The 18,632-nt window shown below is 43.9% G+C and overlaps 1 long non-coding RNA gene across 1 annotated transcript; it reads left to right on the forward strand.

Annotated features, from left to right (window-relative positions):
- Positions 1-325: 325 nt before the first annotated feature.
- LOC118228366 lies at positions 326-2,243 on the forward strand. The gene is made up of 3 exons (XR_004765467.1): positions 326-375; positions 1,891-2,000; positions 2,144-2,243. It is a non-coding gene; the product is annotated as an uncharacterized LOC118228366 (long non-coding RNA).
- Positions 2,244-18,632: the final 16,389 nt, after the last annotated feature.

Genomic DNA, 18,632 nt, shown 5'->3' on the forward strand with positions numbered 1-18,632 from the left:
CTTAATAAGCTTAACTTGCCTTTACTGGGTTGCCTTTGCTCATTTAATGCATTCATAGTGTGTAGCTGTATTATTTGTGTGTAACAAGTGAGAAATGGGGCAACGTACATCTCAATAGGCAGTGTTTTAAGTGTATCACAAGAGGAGTGGTGCCGCTGCTGACTACATTTAGTCTCTCCCGGGGTCTGAGTGGAAGGTGTGCCGGAGGTGTGTCTGCTCCCACGAAGGTGATTGGCGGTAAACCACCAATCAGCATGCGAGTCGTGGCAGCGGCACTTTAAAGATGGCAGAAATGCCAGATGAAAGGGCTTTTTGTTTGTTTTGTAAAAAGGGTGCGAGTAGTCGGAGGAGGACGCCAGTCCACTAATCTATGCGGTATTGTACTTGGTGATCTTATCTTTAAGCTTTCTGTTCTTTGAGCGATGGTGTTATCTTAGCACTCCGTTTACCCTAAGTGAATGCAATGTAAAGCAAGCTTTCGGTATTATTTTCTTTCCTCCGACCCCACGCACCCTTTCTAGGGTATAAGTGCACGTATTGAGCAAACGAGTGCAAATTCGATGTTTTAATATTTCTATTGTTGGGACCCCAGTAAATTACATGGTTGGTGGTAATGTGTTGATTCTGCTGCTCACAAGGCTTGACAAGGTCTTGTGGCATATGTGTTCTGTGTTTTTCCTTACTTTGCTTTCCATTGTTTTTCTATTGATATAACCCATTCTTAAGGTAGATCCTCTGTGGCGTATGTTTTGCGGCGCCCTAAGGCAGCCGGTGCTGGTAGATCACGTGTGCGAAATTCCTTGCAGTTGATCCGGGGGTAAACGGTTTTAGTAGAAGTGGAACAATTTGCTGTGTTGTTATCTGAAATGAACTATGATGCAATGTGTGAAGGGTTGTATAAATTCACGTTGAGGGTTGACCTCCTTTTGTAAGTAGTAGCGTTCTATCGGCCGCTAGAGGGCGCCCAAGCATACCCAATATTTATAGTGTCTGTTTTTATATATTCAGCAGCTACTATCTCCCAATCGTGTTTTAATATTGTGCTTGTATAATAAAAACTGTTATCTTCTATTGATAATTCCCTCCTGTTTTTCTGTGTGTTCTGGTCATTGACGCCCCACATCCCAGAGACAATCAATATTTTAATCCGAGGTCCCTCACCTCTATTGAGGGTGGCATAGTCTTACCATTGCCTATAAACATTGCCTGTTACATGTGTATATATGTATAAAAGATCGGATGGGGACTCGGTATTGGCAGATACTAAATATTGACTGACTCGGATTGGGATTGTGGACCGAAAAAGTTGATCGGGACATTCCTAATTTCCGTCTCTGCTTCACAACACATTTAAGATCAGTGCAGTGAATGTGAAGGCAGTTTTCTGTTGATTTAAAATGTGCAAGTGCAATACAATTATTTTGTTCCCAAAACGGATGAATAATCATGAGAATAATCGTCAATCACAATATTGAGCAATGTAATTGTCAATTATCATTTTAGCCATAATCGTGCAGCCCTAATTGGAAAAGATGTAATTTTAATGACTGAAGTGCTGATTGTTATTGACCTGATCAGAGTGAGTGTTGGTCTGACTTGATTACCTCTGCCAAGGAGGTAATGTTTTTGCCTGTGTGTCTGTCATCGCGCGTCTGTGTGCGCGATATCTCAAAAAGTTAAGGGCGGATTTGCACGAAACTTTGTGGAAAGGTTGCAAAATGAAGAACTGATTAAAATTCCATGCATATTGGAGTTTGAGTTGAGCTACCCTAACCTGTCAGTTAATGGGCTACAGGTGGTATCATATGTGGTCAGCTGATAGAATTTAGTATGTAGCAGTGGTGATTGTTTATTTTAAGTGGGCCTAATGTTGCCATTTTTGTCCCACAGTGGATTTCACCATTGCACTGTTGTCGGCACTCCCATCGCTTTTTCCCTCACCAACTGCACTGCCAAAGAAGCTTGGAAATGCCAGTGAGACATTGATTCATGTCCTTCAGGTGAGTATTATGTGCTATGTTGGTCCTCCACTATCAATGTAGCCGGTGTCATGTGTCCTTGAAATGGCTTATTGTCTTGCTGAAGTTCTCATGAAGCTCTTCTAATTAACATTGAACTGTTCATCTTTGTCATCCACTTCTAGCCAAGAGAGGATCCTTCCATGTATCTGGAAAAGCGACCTCTCTCCACCCCTGTGCTGCTCTTCGATGGATCCAGTTGTGTCCTTGCTGTTGGAAACATGCCTGTAACCACTTTTCCCAAAGATGACCTTTTTAAAGGCTTACTGTACCTGATGGCGTACTACTACACACTGCATCTCATGTATCTAAAATGTGTTGCCACCCTCCTGTCTGTAATTCAGACAGAGGTACTGGGTGATACTATTCATGATAAAGATGCAACAAGCTCATACAAAAAGGCAATTGCTGAGTGGAAGGCATTTATCGAAAAATAGATAAGAGCTTTGACTCACCAACTAGTTTACAGATGGGCTTAGTGTTGCTCACACTTCATGGGGTACCCGACCAGCTTTGTTAATTCATGTTTATATGTTAGCTGGTTAGTATTTTAATGAGAAGTCAGTCCTGTTTCTTTATTTTTATGTTTCTTAGATCTAACTGTCATTTTGTAAACAAGACCATTTCTTCATGCAATTTTCTTTTAGGCCTGTTAAAAAATAAGAGCTTTGACTAATATTCAGTGTTTCTTTACTTATTACTGTGCTGTTACAAGTCAGATATCAAGTCCTTTGTGTTTAAAACCAGAATTTTCCACTTATTTCAAACCTTTGAACACATATCAGAGCCTACTTATTTTTAGACTGGAACCAACTTGTTTCAGGATTTTTTGTCAAGTAAAATTATCTTACTGCATGGACAGATAATTTCACTAGTATTTGGTCATTTTCTTCTCAAATGTAGTGTTTATTTCTCGTTTTTTAGCCTTCATTTTTTGCAGTGTGGCAAGATTTGGCATGTGCGCTAAGAGGTTAAAAGGCTTATTGACTTATTGACTTGTAATAACTGAAATTCGAGAGCTCCACTTTAGTTGACTAGTCATAGGCCTAACTCCAGTTAAAGATATATACAGTTTTAATATCTTAGTTTCAGATATCAAAAAAGATAATTTAGATATCTTCAATTACAAGGAATTAAATATATCTTTAATTGGAATTATGACAAGTCAGAACTAAAGTGAAGATATCTCAAATCTGAGTTACGACTAGTCATAATTTAAAGTAATCTTAAAGATTTTCATTAAAATAAATGTCTTTTAAGTCACTATCTATCGCTGCATTGGGTAACACAATGGTGATTGAGCCTATTTTTATATGAATTTATACTATTATTATTATCATAATTCACGATTAAAAAACTTGGTGTCTGTGGCAACATTCCCGGGAAAAAATAACCAGCGGTGCACAGTTAGTGACGTGTTTTTCATCACCCATCAGTGGTTGGTTTGCATCAAATTTAAAACATTGGTCCTAGCATACCAGGCAGTCAAGGGATCAGCCCCAGCATATTCAAACCCTACATGCCAGTCAGATCCCTCCGTTCTGCTACCTCAGGACGCCTGGCACCTCCCACTCTTCGCACCTGCACTTCCAGAACACGTCTCCTGTCTGTTCTGGCACCACGATGGTGGAATGACCTCCCCGTGGAGGTCAGAACCGCTGAGACACTGACCCATTTCAAGCGACGACTGAAGACTCACCTCTTCAGGCTGCACCTCTCCCCATCCCTCCCTACCCCCCTGTAAATGACTGTAAGCTTAGGGTTGTAACTAGGCAGCTGTTTCGTAGGTGACTTAGGTGCATTAACTGTCTTAACTACTGCTTGTATTTTTTTCGTAGACTGCGTTGTTGCCGTTCTCGTTGTGTTAGTGTTAATCAGTTTAACCTTCAGGGTCCAAGTTGAACTATGCGGTTGTTCCCTGCACTTGGACCGGTACTTCTCTCTAGGGTTTTCGTCATACTTGTTCCTGGTTATGGTTATACACTTTGTTGTACGTCGCTCTGGATAAGAGCGTCTGCCAAATGCTTGTAATGGTCCGCCAGAGAGGGTAGGCGGAACTAACGCAACAGGCTCGCTCTTCAACTCACTTGTGTGTGAGCGGCATACTGTTTTTTCCGGTGTCTGCATGTGTTACAATAACAGAGAAAGGGGGGGTTGGGGGAGTTATGGAACCCTAAAAAGTTTTTGTGTAACATGAGAGATCATATTATTTGTTGATGTAGATTTCGTATTACATTTAATGACAATGTAACTTTACTAAATTACATAGCTATTTGCACAGCTAATGCTAGCTACCGGACCATGTCAAGAAAGACAACATTAGTTTAGACAACGTTGCGCACAGTGTCCATCTCTCATATCAGGTAACGTTGCGTTAGCTAGCTAGCTAATGTAATTAACACAATCTAATGTCAGCTAACAATTAGAAAAAAACGCTAGCTAACGCTACCGACCGGTACCGACCTCGCAAACCGTCTCTTGAATGCAATGCTACCTTGTTGCAACGTTGCAGTGTAGCTAACTTAAGGCCAGTTCAGATCAATGATTCGCAACGAGACTGGGTGCAACTTGCAAAATTCCAAGATGTCTGATTGTAAACGTTCTAAAACTGCACTTGGCAATTTGACAAGGACGGTCTTTTAAAACCTCAGGGCAGGCAACGGCTCTGCTACTAGCCAGTTCACACCGCTGCAATTTTCTCTGCAACATTCTAAAACCGTTTCGCCTCGTTGCGAATCATTGATCTGAACTGGTCTTGACGTTACCGTTATTTACATTGCCATCGAGTTCATCAATATATTATAATGATCGGAATAAAGCCGGGGTATGTGGAGCAGAGCCGGGTCTGATTTCTGAAGACGTCATGCAGGAGAAAACTAAATAAAAGAATACGGCAGTATGGATAAGCATTGTTATTATTTTATTACGCTTCCTCATATGTTCCTTCAACCTTTATGCCCTTTTTGATGAAATCTCCTTTATTTTTGTTTTATTCTTCTTGTTCTGATTGCTAATTTAACACCCAGCTCAGCTTTATTCTCGAACATTGTAGCTAGCAAAACCAGAAACACCAGGTAACATTTTGCAAGGCAGTTGTTTCAAAAATACCACACAACAATCATTCACAAAAAAGACTGCTTATTGTGCACGAGATACATAATTGCACAAGCCACAGCGAATCCCGCAAATTCTTCTCTGCAGTGTAAAGATGTTCATACCGGGCAAAAGGTGGATAAAGAACGTTTGCAGAAATTGATCATCACTAATTCTACCCCAGGTTTGCTACGGCATTTTAACCCGGCTCGGCAGTGTAAAGACATCTTGAGTTAGCCTAATGTTAGACAACGAATGAGTATGTACATAACATTACTTTTATAACAACCATTTTTTATTCAGTAAATAGTAAGTGTTATAGTTGGCGTGCCAACCTACTGACGTCACACAGGCGACAATGGTTGGATCCGGTTGGATCTATGGGAAGTGAGGTCCAAAAACACACCTGCAATTACCGCTGTCCGCGAGCTGTGGCGACGCAGCTGTGGCGACGCAGCTGCAGCGGCCTCAACCCTCACCAATGCCAACAGCTTGAACGCTTGCTGAAGGACAATGCAGACCTCTTCGCTGCCCGCGATGAGGAATGCACGCAGACCGAGCTAGTGCAGCACGCCATTAACACTGGTGACGCTACACCGGTTCGTCTGCGCCCTCACCGGTTGTCACTCGCAAAGCGGCTGGGGGCAGAGGAGAAGGTTAGAGAGATGGTCGCTGCAGGCGTCATTGAGCCCTCCAACAGCCCGTGGGCGACCCCTGCTGTCCTAGTGCGGAAGAAGAACGGAGAGTGGCGTTTTTGCGTGGACTATCGGCGCCTCGACGCCATAACGCGCAAAGATGCCTACCCTCTCCCCCGCATCGACAAGGCGCTAGACCACATCGCGGGGTCCAGTTGGTTCTGCTCGCTGGACCTCCGGAGTGGCTACTGGCAGGTCAAAATGGCCGAGGATGCGAAAGCTAAGACCGCGTTCACCATCGGGCAAGGGTTGTGGTAGTTCCCCGTGATGCCGTTCGGACTGTGCAATGCCCCTGCCACGTTCGAGCGGCTGATGGAAAGGGTGCTGTCGGCCGTCCCCCGAAGCTGCTGTGTAGTGTACCTGGACGACCTCCTAGTACATGCCAGTAGCTTCGAGCACGCCCTCGCTAACCTCCACGACGTGCTCACGGCGATTCGCTGGGCTGGGCTACAGTTGAATCCCCGGAAGTGCCAGCTGCTCCGGAGGGAGACGGCCTTCCTGGGGCACGTTGTGAGTGAGCGAGGGGTAGCCACCGACCCAGCTAAGGTGACTGCTGTGCGGGATTGGCCGACTCCAGCAAATGTAGGCGAGCTGCGCAGCTTCCTGGGGTTGACGAGCTACTATCGGCGGTTCGTGCAGGGTTTCGCCTCCATTGCCAGTCCCCTCCATCGCCTCACCGACAAGTACCAGCCGTTTGTCTGGACCACCGAATGCGCAAAAGCCTTTGCCCGGCTCAGAACGGCTCTCACGGAGGCCCCCGTACTGGCGTATCCCGATGTGCACCGCCCATTCATCGTCGACACCGACGCCAGTAACGTGGGGGTGGGAGCCGTCCTCTCTCAGGAGGACAGCGACGGAGAGAGAGCTGCCGCCTACTACAGCGGTGCCCTGAGCCGGGCAGAGTGGAACTACTGCGTGACCCGCCGAGAGCTGCTGGCCGTAGTCAAGGCACTGAGGCACTTCCGACCCTATCTCCAAGGTAGCCACTTCTGCCTCCGCACTGACCACGCTTCGCTCACCTGGCTCCTAAACTTCAAACACCCGGAGGGCCAAGTCGCACGGTGGCTAGAAGAGCTACAAGAGTGCGATTTCCAGATCGAGCACAGGGCGGGGCGGCACCACACCAACGCTGACGCTTTGTCCCGCCGTCCCTGTGCTGAGCTGGATTGTCAACACTGCCAGCGACAGGAAGATAAGAGCCAGGTGGAGCTAGCGGTGGCTACCGCTAACATCAGCGAGGCGGGGTGGCTGCCAGTGTCGCAGGAGCAGCTGCGGGAAGGCCAGGAGGCCGACAGCACGCTAAAAAAGGTGAGGGGCTGGCTGGAGGCAGAAACACCGCCGCAATGGGCTGAGGTCTCGGCTGAGGGGCCCGAGCTGAAGACCTACTACGGGCAAAGGAGGAACCTTGAGCTGCGGGACGGGCTGCTGTATCGGCGGTGGCAGGCACCCGGGCTTGGAAGCGACCTCCTCCAACTCCTCGTTCCCCAAGCACTCCGCCCCCAAGTCCTCGGGTTGGTGCATGGCTCGGTGGGGGCGGGCCATTTCGGGAACAGCAAGACCCTGCGACGATTGAGGGGGAGCTTCTACTGGCCTGGGTGCCGCCGGGACGTGGAGCTGCAAGTCCACTGCTGTGACTCCTGTACGGCATGCAAGGGGCCTACCAAGTGCTCCCGTGCCCCTCTACAACGCTACGTGGTGGGGGCCCCGATGGAGCGAGTGGGGGTGGACATCCTCGGCCCCTTCCCTGTCACTGAGGCCGGTAACCGCTACGTGCTTGTGACTATGGACTACTTTACGAAGTTGCCCGAGGCGTACGCGGTGCCGGACCAAAGTGCTGCAACAACAGCGGGGAAGCTGGTCGAGGAGATGTTTGCCCGTTTCGGGGTCCCCGCCCAACTCCACAGCGACCAGGGGCGAAATTTTGAATCGCGGGTGCTGGCTGAGGTCTGCAGTCGGCTCGGAGTAGCCAAGACCCGCACAACTCCACTCCATCCCCAGAGTGACGGACTGGTTGAACGGTTCAACAAGACCCTGACTACACAACTCGCCATCCTTGCCAGCCAGCACCAACGAGACTGGGACCGCCACCTGCCCCTGGTCCTGTGGTCCTACAGAACTGCCGTACAGGAGTCCAGCCTCTGCACGCCCGCCACCCTGATGTTCGGACGGGAGCTCCGGACGCCTGTGGATTTGGTGTTCGGGGCCCCGCCCGAAAGCAGGGAACCAGCCCGTACAGAGGCCTGCTACTTCCGCCAGCTGCTGGAACGACTGCGAGTGGCACACGACTTCTCTCGCCAGGCCCAGGACACTGCGGGACTGCGACAGAAGCGCGCCTACGACCAGCACTGCAAGGGGCAGGCCTTCAAGCCAGGTGATAAAGTGTGGGTCCACTGCCCAGTGCGCAAGAAGGGCCTGTCCCCTAAGCTGCAGTCACATTGGTGTGGGCCTGGCGAGATCTTGGAGCGGCTGAGTGAGGTGACGTATCGCATGCGCATGCCAAATCGAGGGCGCCTGGTGGTGCTCCACCAAGACTGACTCGCACCTTACCAACCACTCGCCACCGAAGACGCAGCTGGCGGACAAGGTAGCAGCCCTGTCCCCTCTACACCACCGGCAGCAGAGGAAACGGCACAGCCCACCACGGGCCGACCCACTCGGCAGCGACGGCTACCAAATAATTTAATCGACTACGAGGTAAATCGCGTAGAAATTGTGGGTCGTCGGAGACTAGTGACCCTTTAGGTGGGGGCTGTGTGGCGATCTTTCCTGTGTATAAGTAAATAATTGTGTTAACTTGTTAGCAGTTAACTTGTCCCGCTCCGCGATCGTGTAAATACTTGTTTGTTATTTTAAGTGTGTAGCCTGCTAGGAATCGCTTACGTAGCGCTAGCAGCCCCTCGGGTTTATGATTTGCACCGTCATGTTTCTGTCCTTAGCCACCTAGCCACTACTGCTGTGTTGTATTCCCTGCCTGTCTCCCCTGTTTTGCGCGTGTCTCGCGCTGCTGTTTCCCGCTGTATGCAAACTGTCCAACCTTTGTGTGATGTGACGTTAAGGCTATGTGATTGGCTACCGAAGCACCGTAGACGAACCAATCACGGCGACCCGGGTTTTGATAAAAACAGGCTTCGCCCAGCTATCATGGTCAGTCTACGAATTACTCTTTGGAAGAGATGTCACAAATAAAGCGAAGCTCCCCGGGACCGATTCGAAAACAGCCAAGCCCGTCTCCGTCTCTGCTTCTTCGCGAAACCGCCACAATACATTACGACGCAGGATGAACAATCCAATGCTTCTCTTCACATTATTCTCAGACACAAGCAGCCACGCGTACCCCACAAAATACCCTCAGTTTCGGGCTTTATTGTGCAGACGTGTGAAATTGTTCGGACTGAGAGTCTGTGGTCTTTGTGGTTATTTGTGGAGGAAACCCCTAAAAGTTACAAACTCTCGTTGCTGTATACGTATGGGGCCACAACCAATAGGCTGGAAATGTTCACACATGTCAGAGACTGTAGTTCTCACGTGCACAATGTTGGTGGATACAAGCGTATCTCATGGTTCTATATGTCTGCGCGAATCATATATGGGGAAAAACCGAGATATAGACACCTGATACTCAGAAAAGTATAAGCAAAGCATACTGGTAGCTGTAAAACAAAGCAAAAGGCAACGGCGGGTATCTGCGTAAATGCGCGTGCATTGCTTTCCACAGAGATATGCCTTCCCCGTGAAAACCGCAAATAGAAGTATCTGAATGATCTTGAAGAAAAGATAGTATGCAGCAGCATAGACTATATAATTGCTTCATAGTTAGGCTATAGTTTTTTTCCCATCGCTTAGCATTTTTAATTGGAGAAATGGGAGTGAATACATCTGGGCATCTACGTCCAGTTATGTTAAATCGGTACTCTGAGAAAAAGCATCAGACATTTACACAGTTTGGAGAAGAGACTTATACGATTATAAATAAATGTGGGACAAATGCTATTTTATTGTCATTAACACAATGTGCAGACACATATGTAAATGAAATGAGTGCTACGGCTTCACCAAACGGTGCTGGGGAGGGGGGGGGGGCACATAGAGACATGCATAGCATAAAATACATAGGTTTACAGATAAAAATACAAGAATATGAACATATTTACAAACTTGCATTGAATGAGGTAGTACAGATGTATGGACACACGGAGGACAACAAATAATGTTGCAGAGGTGAGGACATGCCATAGCTAGGTAGCTATGAGTGGAATGGAGAGGATTTGACGACATCTATAGGGTGAAGTGCGTGAAGATTATTTCTCCAATCAGCTTCTACCTTTTCCTAGTTTGCTAGTTAGTGGCATCTGGAAAGAAATCCCCTCATTCTCAGCGTCGATAAAAGTCCAAGGCTTCCTGGCCGCCATTTCACTTTTGTGTAGCTACTTAGCAAGCGCCTTCGTTTGAGGTAGTTTTTCTTATGAAACCATTATATCTCTCATCGTTGAATTAAAAAGGAAATAATCAACATTGATAGTCGAATTTATATTAAAACATTTGTTTATTAAGGCAATTGGAATCGGCACGTTAACAAACGACTACAGTTTTAATTGAAGACCAGCGTTGACAAACCAGGCCTGGGGTAAGTTTCTCTTCTTCATTGTTTTCCGAATAGCTTGCTACCTTGGCTACGTGTTTTGCAACGAATGAGCTAAAACTCACTGTAATTAACTGTTTATCCAGCTATCTTTGCCCCGTTCGCTAATGTACTCTTTCAGATCATATAAAATAGTTGGTAAACGTTAACTTGGCTGCTAGGCCCTGTCCAGACGTATCATTACACCGCCGCCCGCAGGCAAATAAATATATTGCGCCCAACAGTATAATTCACCTCTCAGTACACGGTTCAAAGTGCTGACTTTAGCCGCGTTTCCACCGCACGAACTTCCCCTGGGAACTAGGAACCTTTTGAGGAACTCAGTGCATTTCCACCGCAGGGACCACTGTCTAAATTCAGTTCCAGGGACATTATTTTACCCCCCAAAAAGTCCCTGCTCGGCGGGTAGTACTTTCCAAAAGTACAGGAAGGTTGGCGGTGAGCCTTAAAGAGCTGAACATTTCTGATTGGTCAAGTAAAAATCTGCAGCTGCAAACCGATTTATTATTTTCATAATAGTAACTTGAATTCAGACTTTTGGTTATAGCCTGCCAACTTCTTGGAACAGATGAGAAATTAAGAGGATTATAACACGTATGCTCTTCTGTTTTTTTCTTGCTTTAGCATTAAGTCTGTTTTATAAAAGCATTCGTGCTCGGACAGCATATTACGTACCAAAACGCTTTAATTCGGTTGCTGAATATTTCCATCTGGATTTTCTTTGTTAGCCCATTATAACTGACTGAAAATGTTTCAAGTATGCGGTAGTTCTGCGTAATTTACATTGGGGATACAGTGAATGCGAACAGGGAAAAATCGCCTTCCGCACTTTTTGTCAGGGTGAAATAACAGGTTAATTCTAGTAATCGTCCCTTTTGCTATTTCAAACTACCATAATTTTACTCTGCGATTCTTCAATTCCACAAAAAGGCCGGGAGGACTAGACTCTAATTTATGCCGCATGGTTCGCATCTGTATTTAGCTGCTCTGCTAGCAAGTATTTAGCTGCTCCGCTAGCAGTAACTTTCAAGGAATCTAGAAAATGAAAGCAAATGGTGGTTGTACCACTGCAATATTAATTAAAAATGTCACGCAAGTCCGGGTTTTCATTGTATTTATTCTTGTCATTTTGCGATTATATGGAAATGACGATGAGTCGAATTACTCAATTCAACAGCAAATTGTTTGACGTGTTCATGTTTTCTGCTATAAATGTTGTTACCAGTTATTTTTGGAATGTGAATGCATTCAGTCGCCTCGGATGTCAAGACGTCAAAGTGAATGTTCGTATAAAAGCATAGTGTATTTGAGGGTATATATAAAACAGTTACAATCTATTGGCCTGTTATATCATGTTTGTTGTTCTTGTCAGGGTAAATCAGTTCAGATACAAGTCTTACCACTTATAACTAGAGTTGGGTACCAAAAACCGGTACCTTAATGGCACCGGATCCTGTATGGTCAGGCCAGACTGAATCACTGCGAAAATTTCGGTGCCTCGTTTCGGTGCCACTTTTAGTCCCTCCACGAAATCGCGATCTTGCTATGCTATAATTCATGCAAATTCAACCAACGAGACAACATTTTAAGAAAGTATACTATGCCATTCTGTAGTCAATATCTGCGACTAAATATTGAATGCACATTGGTTTTACGCATAGAGATGTCCCTTTTGAGTCTGAGTGGTCATATATTGTGTTGGACAATCCGTTTGTGAAATATACGAGTATTTGTGATGCCTGGCTACCTTCCAAAATAGCTGTGCATAATGCCACACGTGTTCTTTACGGCGTTGTCGCTCTTTTTAGTACAGTCTGGCCGATTGACAATTTGTTTCTTCAGTAATTTTGCTTTTGGAATAGCGTTTTATAGGTCAGCGTACCCTACATTTACTCTGTGGTAGCAGTAAATACCCTGCATCTAACGAAACGTTCTCAACGATATTGTGTAATTTCTTGGAAAGTAGGCTACTTATTACTGAGGCGTTCGGGGCATAGCGAAGTCATATCTTTGCTGATACAGCTATCTGACATCGTTTTCTGGAGAAACCGAACCGGATAGAACTGTCATTGATTTACTGGCTCTGTCTCTATCTACTGAACACATTATTGCTATGTAAGTATTACTGCTGAAAATATTTCGGGTATGTACGTTATTTTTGAAATCGAGTGTGTTTAAATAGGTTAGTGGTATTACATAATGTGGATATTTCACACTGTAAGTGTAAGTGTTACTTAGTACTGTAATCGTTTTTGTGACGCATACAACACTGATGAGGAGAGTATTGGAACATTGCCAAAATGTGGTGGACGCTTGAAAATGGTTTTCATATCGTCCCATCCCCATGCAAGAAAACATACGACAGTACAGAGTGTAGAAATGCATACAATAGTTAATTATTACACATTTAGGTACTGTGCAGCATTGTGTGACAATATTTGTGCATTATGTTTAAATCTGAAATCAATGTTTCATCTTAAACCTTCATAAGGGGCTCATGTATATGCTTTACAATGGAGAAATATTTTTTTTAAATTCCTTTTTGGAGAGGTTTTGGATTTGTTTCTGGACCCCTAGCTATTGTAGACCATTTTACGGACAGAAAGCTTGCAATTACCACTTGAAAATGATGCACAGAGAGTTCCTTCAGTAAAACAGTTGATTTGTAGTGAAATATGTGAATTTGTTGTGATTTACAGCAATGCATAATTCTCACATTTTGTGTAGATTTGGAGATGCTGGGTACACTGCTTAGTTTTTGCTTCTTAGATCTGTAGTACTTCTACAAATCCACCCTTACATTTTATGAACTTGTGGTCAAGAATTTTTTGCTATACTTTATCCTGCTGCATATATGCAATCTCCCAGAATTTCATTGCGAACTAAAAAAAAGAGCAAATTCATTTTAGATTTTTTGCCTAGACAGTTGCATGTGCCACTTTATTTCTTCCAGAATTATGAATATAAAGGAATCTAAGCTAGTATTGTAGATGGTACAAATGTCTTGCTTCATTTAAACCATTTTTCAAGTGTCTGTGGTGTTCACATCTGGGGTTACAAAGCTTTAAATAGGGTACCCCCTAAATGGCCAAGGATTGGCCAGATTTGGCATGTGCGCTAAGTGGTGAAAGTTGCTGTTTGTTCTTTATTTTAAAGAAGCTATAAAGCAGATTATGAGATGAATGGAAGGACTAAGTGGCCTTCATGTTCATCGCAAACACATTATCACAGTGTGAACATGTAACATTGTACCAGGTGTGAATGACTTTGATGTGCAAACAACAAGTAGCAGCAGTAATGCTATGTTTTTTTATGTGGCATCAAGTTAATATAGTTTTTCCTGTTAAGCCATGGCAGGGTGTGGCTCACGTCATAAAGTCCGTCAATGGCCTGTGTCAGACATCAGTGGGCATCAGCACAAGACTGTGTTTCCTGACAAATGTCACGCCAATGAGAAAGCGGTGATGTATGCAAAAGTGCCTTATGTAGTCTATAGCATCTAATACTGTGCTATGTACTGTATAGCATATCATACAATATAATTGGATACGTGCAAGGTTGTTACATCGCTTAGTGTTGTAACAACATTCACTAGCATATTTATTAACATATTTGATTTATCTTTTGCTTTATGTAGTAACATGTTTGATTTGTGTTTTCTTTCTGTAGTTTGTGTTCGTTGTTGGCAATTCACATCTCAGATAGTTTGCTGATGGAGTTGTAAACATGCCAGAGGGTCGGCTGTCCTTTGGTTTTATGGCCACACCTGGAGGAGATGCAACAGCGTTGCGTTTGGAGATCTCCCATCTTGGTGATACTCCTCGTACTGCGGATGCAGTGTGCCTGCTTGCTCCGGGGAACAACATGACCTCAAGTCGCACTATTGAGGAGGCTGCCAGGGCCTTTGGGACTCTCCTCAGTTTTGCATTGCAACACTGGCCAAACAAGGTATGTGTCAAAGCATAAACACACTCAGACAAAGGCAATAATGTCCTTCAGTAGAATGTTATGTGTTCATAAAGGGAGTAGTAATAGTCACAGAAATTAAGTAGGTTTTATTTTAGTGCTAATAGCAATTTGTTATTTCTCGGTGTTTGTGGTGGATTTCCCCATACGACATGTACATTCAACACTGGAGTACCAGCTTCTGCTAAAGCAGGAATATCACCGAGTTGCAGCAAAGATGGGGGTGCGGTACTTCTCAACAAACAATGTTTTCCAGCCATCCAAAAGGTATATTCCAAGAAGTTGTGGATACAACATCCCTGTTCTTGGAGTACATAGTACATTCTTATGCATTTTTCTCTGGGACTTAATTATTATTGTCATTACTTTTTGTTTAAGGCATCTGTGGTGTCAGGATTTGGTACACCTAAGTGATGATGAAGGTATGCCTCTCCTTGCAGACTTCATTTGGAACACTTCATACACCATCCTGCACATCCCTGTCAATCCTGTACCACTTCGAGTGCATCCTACACTCAAACGATGGTTTCACAAAAACAAGGAGCATGGTACTTCATCACAGCCACAGCGTGTTGATCGATCTCAACGCTCAGCAACATCCTATCGGCCCTTTCCAGGTAATAACTGCTCTGTGTGTTAGATAAAATTGTCCATTGTTAGTGGTGTCCAATGTTTGAACAATGTTCTGTCTGTTTTTTTCTTCTTTTTTTTTTTGGTTTTTCTAAACCCATATGCCTGTATGTTCTTGTGTGCAGCTGTTAAAATGAAGTATGTTGACCATGACCAATGGACACATCTAGTGCCTACTGTTCCAGGTAATTCTTGCATGCCAATGTGTCTGTGTCCCGATGTGTTACTGTTATAGTGGAGACCCATATTTCATTTAAGTCATGTTGTTTGTGCTTGTTTCTAGATGTGAGGATGCAGGTTCGGGACCGGCGTCATTGTATACGTCAGCATGCTGCCACAGGACTGTTTGTTGACATACAGCAAGTATGTTTCTGTTGATGTATACACTTTGTTGAACTGTTCAATTACGTTTTATAAAAAGTATTCTGTAAGTAATCAATCAACGTAATTAACTCCTAACATCAACTTGTGTTTACAGCGAATTGTCAACGGGGGTAGGATGGAACGCATCTTTGATACATACGTCCTATGTTACCCTTCGGCCTACCGCCAGAACGCCAAGCCTGTCCATGACCCAGCACCTTAGTCCGTGCCTGAGAAGAAATCCCTGCACATCAAAAAGCTAAGTGCTGCTCAGGGCATGTGGGTTGTAGGCCTTTGGTAGTAGTTGACAGGGTCAAAGAAGTTTTAGGACAGGAAGATGTTAGGGACAAGGTAGTAAGGAGGAGAAAGATGGGAAACATACACACCAGTGTTACACAGACAGAACAGAAGCAGGAGTTGCCTACTGAGAGAGCACTGAAACAGGAGTTGGGTAGTCAAATAGTACAGAAACAGAAGTTTGGTAGGGATGAAGGAAGTGTTGTTTGTCAGGGGCAAGGGGGTCACATGCCTTCAGAAGTAGGCAAAGGGGTTCGGGATACACAACACATACACGGGGTATATAGCTAGGTGATGGTATCTAATTGCTGTGTTCCCTTCCAGCCCACTTTTGAATGTCCCAAAAAGTTTAGTATTGCAGAAGTGCGTGATGACAACACATGCCAATAGCTTGTAAGCCAAATGGGGTGAAATAATTCGCAAGTAAGACACCAAATACACTGGACAACAAAGGAGGGATGCCTTCTGTGCATGACACAAGTGGGGGAGATTCAGACCATAACAAGACAGTGTGCTTACAGACAGTAGCTCATGCTGATATTGAAAACAAACAATTGGAAATAAACAGCAGACCAGCTGCAGTACTTGCCATAAAAAAGGGCAAGAACCACATAAGAGGAGGTATAGGTGAAGGCAACTCAATATTTCAGACAATTAGCAATTAGCATAGCAGAGCAGCATGGTATCCAACTTAGAAGTGGCAATCCAAACAAGGCCAATGGTAGTTGCTTGTATGAATCCATTATTGATAACATAAATGCAAGAGAATATTTTCCAGAACATTTGACAGAAAGGCCTGAGCACTATAGAAAGGTCTGGAATACTGTAGGTGAACAGAAAATTAAGGCATCTCCATACTATCCAAAAGTATATACAGAACAGCAGTAGAGAGAAGCATGGCAAACTTTGCAAACACTAACCAATATGACCTTGACTATTTTGGTGATATGGCTATCCTTAGTTGTGCTCATACTACTAAGAAAGATATCCTTGTTTTCAACACACCTTGGAAAACAACGAATGCTCAACCTCATAGTCCAATATATGTAATATCTGCAGATGCAATAGATCCAGCAAATGCAAGAGATACTCATGTTCCATTGGTGTTGGCATACAATGGCCATCATTTTGAAAGCCTCATTCCTGTTTCTAATGTTGATGTTGATAAAACAATTGTTTTGGTGGATGCATACAAGACTGGCACCTATAAGACTCCTAGGTCTTTAGCACAAATGTTTCAGCTCATTGGAAATGATTTACACAACACAGAAAGCGATTCTCCCACAACAAATAAAACCATATGTACACAGGCCACAGAAAACCAGAAAAGAACAGAGCTTACAGCTACCACCAGTAATGTCCAGATTCAAAATTACGCTCCTAAATCCCACAGTTTAGATGAATACCAGTGATACCATAGCAATAACTTTGCCAGATGTATGCAACAGTTGTCAAAAGCCATTTCAAAGGCTGCTGCTACATTTGCGCAGGGCAAAACAATGTCAATTACATTACAACATGCAATCTTCATATCAAGAAGTCATTGTGAAACACGCAGACCAAAAACCTCTATAGCAAGCTGCCAAACGTCAAAAACTGCAAAAACATAAGCAAAGTGAGGTCAATGTAGGCGTAAACCATGTTGACCAACAACCTCTACCATGTCAGAAAGAGAAAGAATCCACTCCAATTGAAGCCAGTGCAATACACATGAAAGTTACAAGGAAAAGACAGTTGCAGGGTAATTCTGTAGATGTCATAGGAAAAAACGTTTCACCATGTAATGTAAATAAAAACACAGAAAGAGATTGTCCCAGAACAAATTACACAATATGTAAGCAGGCCAAAGAAAACCAGAAAAGAACAGATCTTGCAGCTATCACCAATAATCTCCAGATTCAAAATATAGGTCCTAAATCCCACAATTTACATGAAAGCAATAATACCAGTGATACCGTAACAACAACTTCCCTAGATGTATGCAAGGGCTGTCAAAAGCCATTTCAAAGGCTGATGGTACATTTGCAGATCAAAACAATGTCAATTACATTACGACATGAAATCTAATAGCAATCTAACAATACCTAATCCAAGTGCAGATGAAGTTGTTTTTGCCAATGAAATGGAAAGCCCATGTCTCACATTCTCTCTTTTCACTGTGCAGCAAAAAAAAAACACTTTGTTCAAAAATTAACATCATCCACAACTCACCTGAATATGTTGATACACAAGAACCAGTTCCAATGAATGTCCCAATAAATGATCCTTGTGAGACAACGGCTATTGTAGGTGATGGTAACTGCTTTTTCAGAGCTTTGTCATTTTCTATTAGTAGAAGTGAAGGTCATCACAGAAAAATCTGACTAGCTGTGGTTAAACATATGGAAACAAACGCATCACAGTATGCTCCTATTCTCAGAGATGGATATTTTTCTGTTGAAAACTATTTGAAAGCATCACACATGAAATATCTTCAAACTTGGGCAACTGAGGTGGAAATACAAGCAGCTGCAGATCTCTTTGGAGTTGATGTTTTCACATACAGTCGCAACAAGTGGTTCAAGTATTCCACAGCAAATGGAGAGACAATTCACACAGCTATATACCTAAAACACTGCAACGCATCTCATTACGAAGTAGTTACATGCGTGAAGCAACACAATTCTGACCAATGCACTACACTCTGCAACAAATCCAATGAATGGCCACAGTCACATCAGATAAGGACTTCAAGTCGACGTGAGCTTGACAGAAAAAACAAGCAATATGAAATAAACAAACAATTCCGAGATGCAAAAAATAAAAGGGGAATTAAAGGATACAATGAAGATGAAAACTAAAAGAAAACCATCAAAGAAGGCAGCATAAACAAATATAGCACTGATGCCCAGCACCGGACAAATGTGAAACAATACAGCACACACACTAATG

This window comes from Anguilla anguilla, chromosome 5 (assembly GCF_013347855.1).
Source record: "Anguilla anguilla isolate fAngAng1 chromosome 5, fAngAng1.pri, whole genome shotgun sequence".
In the NCBI taxonomy this organism is placed as follows: Eukaryota; Metazoa; Chordata; class Actinopteri; order Anguilliformes; family Anguillidae; genus Anguilla; species Anguilla anguilla.